Source organism: Berghia stephanieae, chromosome 10, assembly GCF_034508935.2.
Source record: "Berghia stephanieae isolate SIO BIC M18660-M18661 chromosome 10, UCSD_Bste_1.3, whole genome shotgun sequence".
In the NCBI taxonomy this organism is placed as follows: domain Eukaryota; kingdom Metazoa; phylum Mollusca; class Gastropoda; order Nudibranchia; family Aeolidiidae; genus Berghia; species Berghia stephanieae.
In genome coordinates, this window is record NC_088369.1 from 39955816 (window position 1) to 39968315 (window position 12500).

The 12500-nt window shown below is 36.6% G+C and overlaps 1 protein-coding gene across 1 annotated transcript in view; it reads right to left on the bottom strand.

Moving 5' to 3' along the window:
* Positions 1 to 12500, bottom strand: part of LOC144981116 (uncharacterized) — a 60808-nt gene that overhangs the window by 40508 nt on the left and 7800 nt on the right. The gene's annotated exons all lie outside the window — the stretch shown is intronic.

Consider the following 12500-nt stretch of genomic DNA (forward strand, 5'->3'; position numbering starts at 1 on the left):
TGAGTGATTTGAAAATCTCTCCTTAACCCTCTCCTTACCAGGCATTTTCAAAATTTTCACCAAAACTTCACACCCACCCAACACAAAAACAGACATTTCTAACTTAAACAGAAAAGCAACAAGCACATTCTATACATAATATTGTTCAACAATATGAGCTCTAGTACAGAATGTCAAGTTTTTATAGCTGTAGCAAAAAGAATTGAAATCTGGATGAGAAAAGTGACGGTTGAATCGGTTGAATCGTAACAAATGTGACGAGTTTCCAATAGGTGGTAAGGAGAGGGTTAATTAAAGTTAATTCTGTCACCCTTTAATTAACTAAAATTATCAGATCGGCAAGGAAGAGTTCTTCTTCTATTCAGACCAAAGCTTCAGGCTGAAGATTGTATGACCTTGAAAATATTGCAGTTCTCCACTATTATTAAAAAGAAATCTAGCTTGACATTTTATTAATTTTTTTTGCTAAAAATTGATCATTTAAGATGATCTAAAATGGTGATAACACATTTTAAACCTGAGACTTCTTTCTTGAGACTGTTATGAGAAATATAAGATAATATTTGACAGTCTTAACAGATTGGTATTTAATATTTTCCCCAGATGCCTAAAAGGTATTTAAAAAGTAAAAATGACCAAAAATGCGAATTTTTAAAGCCAAAAATACACGAGATCCAGCTATAATTAACGTGTACTTGAATCTCCGTTTAGATCTAAGATCTGACCAGTGATAAATATCATAGTCCGGTTCACTGACAAAACACATTTTAAAATATTAGTAAGGCCAGAAAATGTTTTTGTTTTGTTTTTACGGCTTTCACGGCGATTGTCAAACATTTACGTCATATCAGCGCCAGTAAAAAGGAAGAAAATGGGAACAGTGAACAGTTTGTCTCTGTCGAAAAAAAAAAAATGTAATATCGCCTAACCAGCGTCATGTCCGGTCCTACATGTTAAGTGTTGCTGTTGGCTTGATACCCCTTGTAAAGTGCTTTGAGCACGTTTAGTGGATATTGCGCTATATAAAAGCTCAATTTTTTTAAAAAGATGTTTTGTCGGCAAGGGTTTGATTTTTAGACAGTTTGACTGGAAAATTAATGACTGGAATAAAGGGAGGACCACACTCTCGTTTGTGGTCCAACATCCTGAATGTTATCGCCATGTCCTGGATGACCCCTCAGTTCTATGTCCATCCATCCTATCTCCACTGGACAAGCGGGTACGATCCCTGTCAGTGTCCGTGTGATAACGACTTGATGGATTTATGGACATCGGTCGGACGTCAGCGAGTACGTACGTACGAGGAGAATAGATGTTGACAGATAGATAGAGAGGTGGATAAGAGAGAGATGGAGAGAGAGAGAGAGAGAGAGAGAGAGAGATAGAGAGAGAGTGTGTGTGTGTGTGTGTTTGTGTGTGTGTGTGTGTGTGTAGGGAGAGGGAGGGGGGGGGATTAAAGAATTTTACGTGTAAAATGAGAAATATCGCCATTAAAATTATTCTCATAATCGTCCTTATCATCATCATCATCATCATCATCATCATCATCATCATCTCTCATCATCATCATCCACATACACATATCTCACATCACACCACACATCACATCATCATCATCATCATCATCATCATCATCATCATCATCATCATATACAATCATCATCATCATCATCATCATCATCATCATCATCATCATCATCCACATCATCATCATCACTCATCATCATCAATCATCATCATCATCAATCATCATCATCACATCACATCATCATCATCATCATCATCATCATCATCATCATCATCATCATCATCATCACATCATCATCATCATTCCATCATCATCATCATCACCATCATCATCATCACATCATCATCACATCACCATCATCATCATCATCATCACATCATCATCACCATCATCATCACTCACCACCTCATCACATCATCATCATCATCATCATCATCATCATCACCATCATCATCATCATCATCACCATCATCATCATCATCATCATCATCATCATCATCATCATCATCATCATCATCATCATCATCATCATCACGATCGTCTTCATTGTATTTATTTATCAGATTCCCCCCAATATCATTCGACCACCCGTCTCAAAACAGTCGAGATGAATCGGACCACGATGCGAAATTTGAGTTTCAGACAATGTACGAAATTGTATTTATTCTCAATCATACCGCATGTAAATTAACCCCAAGATAATCATTTCTGACAATAGGGAATGAGATTAGCGGAAGAGTAGCGTCCCTTGATTGGACGTCACCGGTGGAGAAGTTATTTGTAACAAACCAACTACAAGCCAAGCGCTCCAAATACAAAATTTATTATTCATATTTCTATACAAAAATGCATAACGTTGATTATGATATACATTTTTGTACAGAAATATGAATGATATATTTTTTTTATTTGGAGCGCGCTTTTGTAGTTGGTTTGTTTACAATTAACTTCTCCACCGGTGACGTCCAATCAAGGGACGCTACTCTTCCGCTAATCTCATTCCCTATAGGTTTAATTTCAGACACTTACTTCACCCTCTCGTTACCACCCATATGAAAATCGTCACATTTGTTACGATGCAGCCAACATATTTTGCATTCTAATTTCTTTTGTACATCATAATATTTGAACGAAAATGTTTGCTATGGTTAAAGTATATTAACACGGCGTTGAAGAGCTCGTTTAGCAAAAAAAAAAAAAAAATAAATATGTATAGCAAGAACTAACAACTTTTGTGTTTGAGTGAAATAAATATATTTTTGTATAGGTTGGGTGTGACGTTTTGGGGAAAATCCGGAAAATGACCGGTAAGGAGAGGGTTAATCATACCGCTTTGAAACCATGAACCTCATATTATTCTCCTCCTCCTCCTCCTCCTCCTCCCCTTCTTCTTCTTCTTCCTTTTCTTTTCTTCTTCTTCTTCTTCTTCTTCTTTCTTCTTCTTTCTTCTTCTTCTTCTTCTTCTCTTCTTCTTCTTCTTCTTCTCCTCCTCCTTCTCCTCCTCCACCTCCTCCTCCTCCTCCTACTACTACTACAACAACTATCTACTACCTACACTACTACAACTACTACTACTAAACTACTACTACATACTACTACTACTACTACTACTACTACTACTACTACTACTACTACTACTACTACTACTACTACTACTACTACCTATACTACTACTACTACTACTAACTACTACACTACTACTACTACTACTACTACTACTACTACTACTACTACTACTACTACTACTACTACTACTACTACTACTACTACTACTACTACTACTACTACTATTCCTCCTCCTCAATCTCCTGTTCCTTTCAAGGTAATCCAATCCATGACTCAACCCGCTGACCAGTGGTCAGTTGTCTAAAGGGCACCGCAGCCCTTCCTAGTTCTGTCACATTTCAATGACCATGCACCCCACACCACACGGGTCACACTAATTCACAGTTTGTTCTAGAAATTCGCAGGTACCTTGTTATGACGTCAGCACTGACGAACAATGGAAAACTCAATATGTGACCAATGGCATCAAACCTGTCATATGTCGCAATAGTTAACCCTCTACTTACCAACTATTTTTGTTGTTGTTTGTTTGGAAAAAAAATTCATAATGTTTTGTTTTTTTTTGTTTTTTTTTTTTTGTTTTTTTTTTTTTGTAATCAGAATGATGTTACCAAGATTCAATCGAATGCACACACTTGTTTTATTAAAAAAAAAAAAAAAAAGAAAACATTTTAAAACGCGCGCGCTTGAGTTTAAAACCGAACTATAGGTCTTAAAAAGGACGAACAAAACTTAGACATTTCTGATTTGAATTTGATTTTCGTCATATGATTCACCCCAAAATGATACCGGAAAATGGCGACGGGTCACATACTGTAAATCTCTCGAGTAAGTTAACTTTTTAAAATCTCAGACGAAAGATTTCTTCGAAGTGGCGACAAATTATGCGCTTTTTTAACTTTTCGAGTGAGAGGATGGAGGAGAATGAAGAGGAAGAGGAGGAGGAGGAGGAGGAGGAGGAGGAGGAGGAGGAGGAGGCGGCGAAAGATAGAGAGAGCGAGAGAGAGAGAGAGAAGGGAGAGAGAGAGAGAGAGAGAGAGAGAGAGAGAGAGAGAGAGAGAGAGAGAGAGATGGGCAGGGGAAGATATAGGATGAAGAATTCAATTGAAAGAAAGAGATTTAAGGAAGAAGAGAAAGAAAGAGAAAAAAAAAGGAGATAAATAAATAAATATATAGATAGATGGATAAACGGATAGATAGATAGATAAATATATATATAGATAGATAGATAGATAGATAGATAAATAGATAGATAGATACATAGATAGATAGATAAATAGATAGATAGATACATTGATAGATAGATAGATAGATAGATAGATAGATAAATAGAGATAGATAGATAGATAGATAGATAGATAGATAGATAGATAGATAGATAGACAGATAGATAGATAGATAGATAGATAGATAGATAGATAGATAGATAGATAGATAGATAGATAGATAGATAGATAGATGGATGAATAGAGAGTGCACGTATAATAATATGTGTGTGTATGTATGTATGTATGCATGTGTTTTTGTGTGTGTTTATGGATGTGTATATGTGTGTGTGTATATGTGTGTGTGTGTGTGTGTGTGTGTGTGTGTATGTAAGAGTGGGTGGGTTTTGGGCTGGTAAGATAGCTATAATATATTCACAATAAACCCCATATTTCTCACTCCTTCTTCGGATATAACTACAGTCATAAATTCCAGCCCGTACGACTGACCAGTGGTCAATCTCTAATTCCACCCGTCCTGTCGCCATTGTCCGGCTATAGACTTCGTCTACACGGTATCGATAACAGGTGATAGATTTACTGACCAGGCCCACCCTTAATCCTTTCTCGGCGGGACTGGATTTTCCCTCAAATCAAACATGCATTGTAACCATAGGATTCGATAGTCTGACGTCACGTCCGCCCAGCAACGAGAAGCTTGGTTCTAAACAAAGAAAATCGGTACTTTTTTTTTTATTCATGCTGGTGAGAACTTTTTCACATGTGATATGAACAGAATGTATAAAAGTCAAAACAAGATCAGATTTATAATGTTTTTTCTTCTCTGGATACACTTTTATGCTCGTCCGAGAAGTATTTCATAAGGGCGTCCGCAATTGTTCCGATAGTTTAGAACAAGTTACTAAGTTACCATGCGTCATTACAAGGGAAGTGACGTCTCGACTGTTGAATCCTATTGTAACCAGCCTTTCGAAACGGTATAAATATCAAGGGAGTTTAGATTCTGAAAATGGATTTCACATTAAAAAAAAAAAGAAAAAAAATAATAAAGCGCTTTACAAGGGGTTCCTGGTCAACACTTGTAGGAGGGGACATGACGCCTGTTAGGCGATATTACAATTATCATTTTTTTTACGGACAGAGACAACGTTGTTGACGGCTCGAACCCAGGACCTTCTGATCCGAAAGCAAGTGTCAAACCACTAAACCACATACCCCCCCCCCCCCCCCCCCCCCCCGCCATTATGTATTACGTATTTAATCATGATGGCAACCCCACTGTTTTTCTCAAGAGAGCAGTAACAGCAATAATTGTGCGGCTATGTCGTGGTCTAGTGGTATGACACTCGCTTTCGGATCGGCAGGTCCTGGGTTCGACCCTAGCTCGGCGCATAGTTGAGTCCTTGGAAAAGGCTCTTTACTCATATTCTCTCACCATACTCAGGTGTAAAATGAGTACCCGGCCGTCAACAGCGTTGTCTCTGTCCGAAAAAAGTTGTATATCGCCTAACAGGCGTCATGTCCCGTACTACATGTTAAGTGTTACTGTTGGCCAGGGACCCTTTGTAAAGCGCTTTCAGCACGTTTAGTGGATATTTTAAGAGTGCTAGTCTAGTATGAAAATGTGATGCATGTTTAGGTATGAAATAGAAATTTGGTTTCATGAAATAATATAACATGCTGGGGGAATTAAGAAAACATTTATAAAGCGCGTTGATCATGGTCTATCTGCGGGAATTCCCTATAAATTATATTGATAATATAATCAAATGCATTTCTTTACTATGGCGTCAGGTTGGGGAAAAACCGAACCCTGGCTTTAAGGAGTTAATAACCAACAGATTGTTTATCGTCTATATAGCCTCACTCAATGTAATGAAACCACCCACTTATGCTGTCAGTAGAAGCACTGATAAATCACTTTGTATTCAGTTTATAGATAGTTCGAAGATGACGTCACTCAGGTCTTTGTTATTGTATTTTGCCATCCGCGTTTGTGAGTGATTTTCACGAAACTGTATTAACCAGACTATAAAAGTTCATGGTTACACATAACTTTGTGTGCTGGTCCGTTATACTTCCGGATGACAATGTTTTGAGCTTTTTAGCCAAGCGCATACTGTCTATATATTTTGGCCAGTAAACTTTTCCTTCTTATAGATAGCATGCGTTTAGCTAAGAAGTTCACAACATTGCCATCCGGAAGTATAACTGGCCAACACACAAAACTGTGTGTTACCATGAACGTTTATAGTCTGGTTAATACAGTTTAGTGAGAATTACTCATAAACGTGGGTGGAAAAAAACAATAACAAAGACTGAGTGACGTCAACTTCATTCTAACTATATCGGCCATTAAGAAAAATCCTCAACTTCTTTTTTTTCTTTTTTAAAACGTCATAGACTTAGATAAATAAATTCGCATGCCAAAATAGTTTTTTTTTAAAGTCAAGGGTATAGATAGAATGCGCTTGGCCAAGGAGTTCACAACATTGCCATCCGGAAGTATAAAGGACCAACACACAAACTCTGTGTAACCATGAACGTTTATAGTCAGGTTAATACAGTTTAGTGAGAACAACTCACAAACGCGGATGGCAAAAACAATAACAAATGCATGAGTATAGATAGTATGCGCTTGGCGAAGAAGCTCATAACATTGCCATCCGGAAGTATAACAGACCAACACACAAAACTGTGTGTATCCATGAACGTTTATAGTCAGGTTAATACAGATCAGTGAGCATTACTCATAAACGCGGATGGCAAAAAACAATAACAAAGACCTGAGTGACGTCATCTTCGAACTATCTATCAGATTTGTTTGACAAGCTGGGGTAATTTGAAGTGCCTAAATATTTTCTCGCCAAATGTGTGAGAAAAAAAAAGGCTTTTAGTCAATGGGTGACTGTACTGTTATTGTCCCATTCATTGTTGACATTGGGTACTATAATAAGCATTACAAGCAATGAATGCGGTTGACGTCATAATAATATTTATCCAGCCAAAGAGATGATCCGTTATTAGCTCTTATCACATGTTTAGAATTTTAGCATGATCACCTGTCTGGTCTGGCTGGCAAAAGAAAATAATCCAAATAATTAAAAAAAAAAAAAAGAAAGAAACAAGAAACAAAACAAAATACGACAGAATAAAACAAAAAAGAAACAAATAAAAAACGGAAATAATAATAATAATAATAATAATAATAATAATATAATAATAATAATAATAATAATAATAATAATAATAATAATAATAATAATAATAATAATAATAATAATAATAATAATAATAATATTGGTATAGATTTATAGTGCGCCAAACATCCCTTCATCAGGAGGGCTCTGGGCGCATAACATAGATTAACTTAATCATTAAGCCCTAAAACAGTACATTTAACAAATAACATTTGGGTGACGTCAACTGAAATCATTCTAAAGACGGCGTCGAATCAGTTCGTAGCGACGTGCACTTATTTTCAGGTCTGATAACCCAATTCCTTATAATAATGGGCTTATTGTTGTAATAGAAATCTAAAAAAAAAAATAATAAAAAATATGACGTAAAATATTGTCCATTACAACAATGTTAAACCAGGCCGATAAGTGGGTTCGGATGTCAGACCTGTATAGATAGTTCGAAGATGACGTCACTCAGGTCTTTGTTATTGTTTTTTGCCATCCGCGTTTATGAGTAATGTTCACTGAACTATATTAACCCAACTATAAACGTTCATGGATACACACAGTTTTGTGTGTTGGTCCGTTATACTTCCGGATGGCAATATGTTATGAGCTTCTTAGCCAAGCGCATACTATCTATATTATATGTAAACGTCGGTTCGTAGCCTTCGTTAATTGAGTTTACAAAGGCTACGATCAGCTGGCCTTCCTCCAGTCTGTGAGCATTTATCACTATGTTTTGACGCAGTGACGCTTAAATTACACTGTTGCATTGCGGCGGGTTGCCACCACTTTGTAGATCAAGTGTGTCCAAAAAAAACAATAAAAAAATAAAAATGGAATGATGTTCATGTTCCGATAATGAAAAGGCCCTTTATTTCAGCTGATCGGCATTTATTCATAATATCTATCTTATCAGTTGTTCAGACTGGCATGACTATAGATAGAATGAAGTTGACGTCACTCGGGTCTTTGTTGTTGGTTGTTTTTTGTGTGTTTTTTTTGCCATCCACGTTTATGAGAAACAAAAATCAAACAAACGAACACCCCCCCCAAAAAAAAAACAAAAAAAAAAAAAAAAAAAAAAAAAAAAAAAAAAAAAAAAAAAAAAAAAAAAACAAACAAACAAAAAAAAACAAACAAAAAATAAACAATAAAAAAAACAAACAAAAAAAGAGGAAAAAACAAACAAACAAAACACACACACACAAACACACACACACACATACACACACACACACACAAAACAAACAAAACAACAAAGACAAAACTACACTGTACTCGGGCTCTAACCCGTTTTTTTTTTTTTTATGCCTGTGAGATTTTTATTGCTCTCTACCAACTCAGCCAAAATCCATCGTGATGTTAAAGTAAATCACACGGCGGGAGGAATAAAAATGAAATAATTGAAGAGTTGATAAGTGGAATGTTTGAAATTCTTGGTGTAATAACATTGGTGCTATGTGACAACCCTGGTATGCTCCGTAGGTCAATGAACGTGATAAGACTATTTGTTCGGTTTATTGACTCTCATCGAATATTACACACACCATACTCTAACAAAACACATATTTTATTTTATACATAATTTGTGAACCATCTTCTAAAAGTGTTTTTATGTCGTCGCCATCGTTAACTAATAGATAGAAAGAATTTGACGTCATTCAGGTCTTTGTTATTGTTGTTGTTTTTTGTTGTTGTTTTTTTGCCATCCATGTTTGTGAGTAATGCTCACTAAACTGTATTACCCAGACTATAAACGTTTAAAGTTACACATTGTTTTGTGTGTTGGCCCGTTATACTTTCGGATGGCAATGTTGTGAGCTGCTTAGCCAAGGGCATACTATCTATAGATAGACTGACGTTACTCCGGACTTTGTTATTGTGTGTTGCCATACATATTTATCATGAGTAATCCTCACTAAAACCAGATTATAAACGTTCAAAGTTACACAGAGCTTTTTTTAAAAAAAATCAAATTAAGAAATTAATGAGCAGGCACCGGTGTAAGATAAAGAACTGTACAATTGTGTACGAAAGGTGCCAGACAAAGCAATTGTTCAGTTTTTTTTTATCTTACACAGAGTTTTGTGTGTTGTTCCATTTTATTTGTTAACAACGCAACTACCACATTATCTGATTCATCTGTAGCGTTTCATTCATCCTGTTTTCTTGAAACAGGGGAAACCCGAAACGTCTATTTTATCTGTTTTCGTAATTAAATTGAAGCTTACATCCAATTTCATATTGTTATTTATTTCTTCGAGCTTCGAGCAGCAACATTTCCATAAATTTGGTCCGCACACCTCGAGGCTTGATCAGATAACAAATGAAGTACATAGACAATCTCCTTGATTTCAAATTCACTCGATGACAGTTTCATAAATTAAACACTTAATATGAATACTTTCGTTTTGCACGGAGAGGTATAAGTGGTTGTTCAAAAATGCCTCTGGGGTACATACACACACACACACACACACATACTCACACACACAACCACACACACATTGGCACACAAAGATAGAAACAGTGAAGGAATTTGTAAACTTTACGAAGATAGAAATGCTAATAAGATAGACAGATATCCAGACATACAAACGGACAGATGGCCAGACAGACATAGGCAGAAATATTTTAAAGATAGATAAATATATATTCACAAGTATAGTTGAGGGGAGTAAGCTGGAATCACGTAGAGGATAAATGAATAAATAAATAGGCATAAGTATATTGACATGTCACATATACAGAGAGAGAGAGAGAGAGAGAGAGAGAGAGGAGAGAGGGGGAGAGGGGAAAGAGATAGAAAGAGAGAGAGGTGAAAGAGAGAGGGAGAGAAAGAGAGAGAGAGAGAGTGTGTGTGTGAGAGAGAGGGAGAGGGAGAGAGAGGGGGAGGGAGAGAGGGGGAGGGAGAGAGGGGGAGGGGGGGGGGAGAGTGGGAGAGAGAGAGAGGGATAGAGGGGTGGAGAGAGAATGGGAGAGAGAGATAGAGAGAGAGAGGGGAGAAGGAGAATGATGTGGTAATGCAGGAGAGAAGGAAGGGAGAGAGAGAGAGAGAGAGAGAGAGAGAGAGAGAGAGAGAGAGAGAGAGAGAGAGAGAGAGAAAGAGACGAAGGGAGCAGAATAGGAGAAGGAGGAAGGGTGGGAGGGGGAAGAGGAGAAGCCCTTTTAAATACCGAAGATTTATCATTTAAAACCCGAGGTTATGGCTTCTTACCGTCTATTATTCAATCAGAAAGTTGATAGAGACACTCTCTATATAGTTGAGTTGTGAAAAGAGTCTTCAAATTCACTTTGCACCGAAAACACTTGAGATCGTTTTGTGTGATTTTATACTTCTGGTATCGTCTTTGATATGAAATGGAATGGACACACTGGAGCGTGTAAAGTGGACTGTGTTACAATATGTATGTAATATTGGGTGTTGTTGTTGTAGTTGTTATTGTTTTTAATGTTGTTGTTATTGTTGTCGTTGTTGTTGTTGTCGTTGTTGTTATTGTTGTCGTTGCAGTTGTTATTGTTTTTTTTTTGCTGTTGTTGTTATTGTTGTCGTTTTTGTTGTTGTTGTTGTTGTTATTAAAAGTAGTATATAGTATGTAGTAGTTAGTAGTGTAGTTGTTGTGTTAGTTGTATGTCGTTGTAGTTAGTTAGTTGTTGTATGTATAGTATAGTGTATTAGTGTAGTAGTAGTAGTATAGTAGTATAGTAGTAGTAGTAGTAGTAGTATAGCAGTAATAGAAGTAGCGTAGTAGTATGTAGTTTAGTAGTGTAGTAGTAGTAGTAGTAGTAGTAGTAGTAGTAGTAGTAGTAGAGCAGTAATAGTAGTAGCCGTAGTAGTAGTAGTAGTATATGTAGTAGTAGTAGTAGTAGTAGTAGTAGTAGTAGTAGTAGTAGAGTAGTAATAGTAGTAGAGTATAGTAGTTGTAGTGTAGTAGTAGTAGTAGTAGTAGTAGAGTAGTAGTAGTAGTAGTAGTAGTAGTAGTGTAGTAGTAGTAGCACAGTAGTAGTACGTAGTAGTTGTAGTAGTAGTAGTAGTTGTAGTAGTAGTAGTAGTAGTAGTAGTAGTAGTAGTAGTAGTAGTAGTAGTAGTAGTAGTAGTAGCAGCAGCAGTAACAGTAGTAGTAATGTAGCAGTAGTAGTTGTAGTACTAATAGTATTAGTGGTAGTAGTAGTGGTAGCAGTTGTAGCAGTAGTTAATAATAAGCAATAACCGTAGCATTTTTAGTAGTTAAGTAGTTGTAGAAGTAGAAGTAGTATCTACAGGGACAATTGCCATGTGGAATATCCACTAAACGTGCTCAAAGCGCTTTACAATGGGTCTCTGACCAACAGCAACATGTAACATGTAGAACGAGACATGATGCCTGTTAGGGATATTACATTTTTTCCTGACAGGAACTCATTTTACACCCTGAGTACGGTGATAAAATGTGAGTTAAGAGCCTTTTCCCAAGGACTCAACTATGCGCTGAGCGAGGCTCGAACTCAGGACCTTCCGATCCGACAGCGAGTGTCATACCACTAGACCACATAGCCCCAGTGGGATCCAATCAAAGGTTATTAAGATAATATTTATGAAGAATAAAGAAGTCATTAATCATAATGGCCCAATTTATTAATCGTTTATGTATGTTTAATTGTCCTCAGACAATCATCAAATTATAACATTAAAATATAAATACATTTTTCTGTTTTGTTTATGCTCGTCGATCCGTATCCTTACCAAAGTGGGAGAAGGGGTTGAGGGGTGTGAACCCAAGGGTGGGGAGTTTTACACGAATGTCGTCGTTGTGATTTCGTCACTTTCTAGAACGATTTCTGTAAGAAGTCTATTGTTAGAACAACAATGACTTTGGAACTCTCTCAAGAAACAATGTTTAATGGCCCATGTATTGGGCAGCCCCCTACTGTGAGTTTTAGATTTTTAAATTCTTTTCTTCTTATTTTTTTTTTCACTTCACGCAACAGGTGGTGCTTCTTTATTTCTTTCTT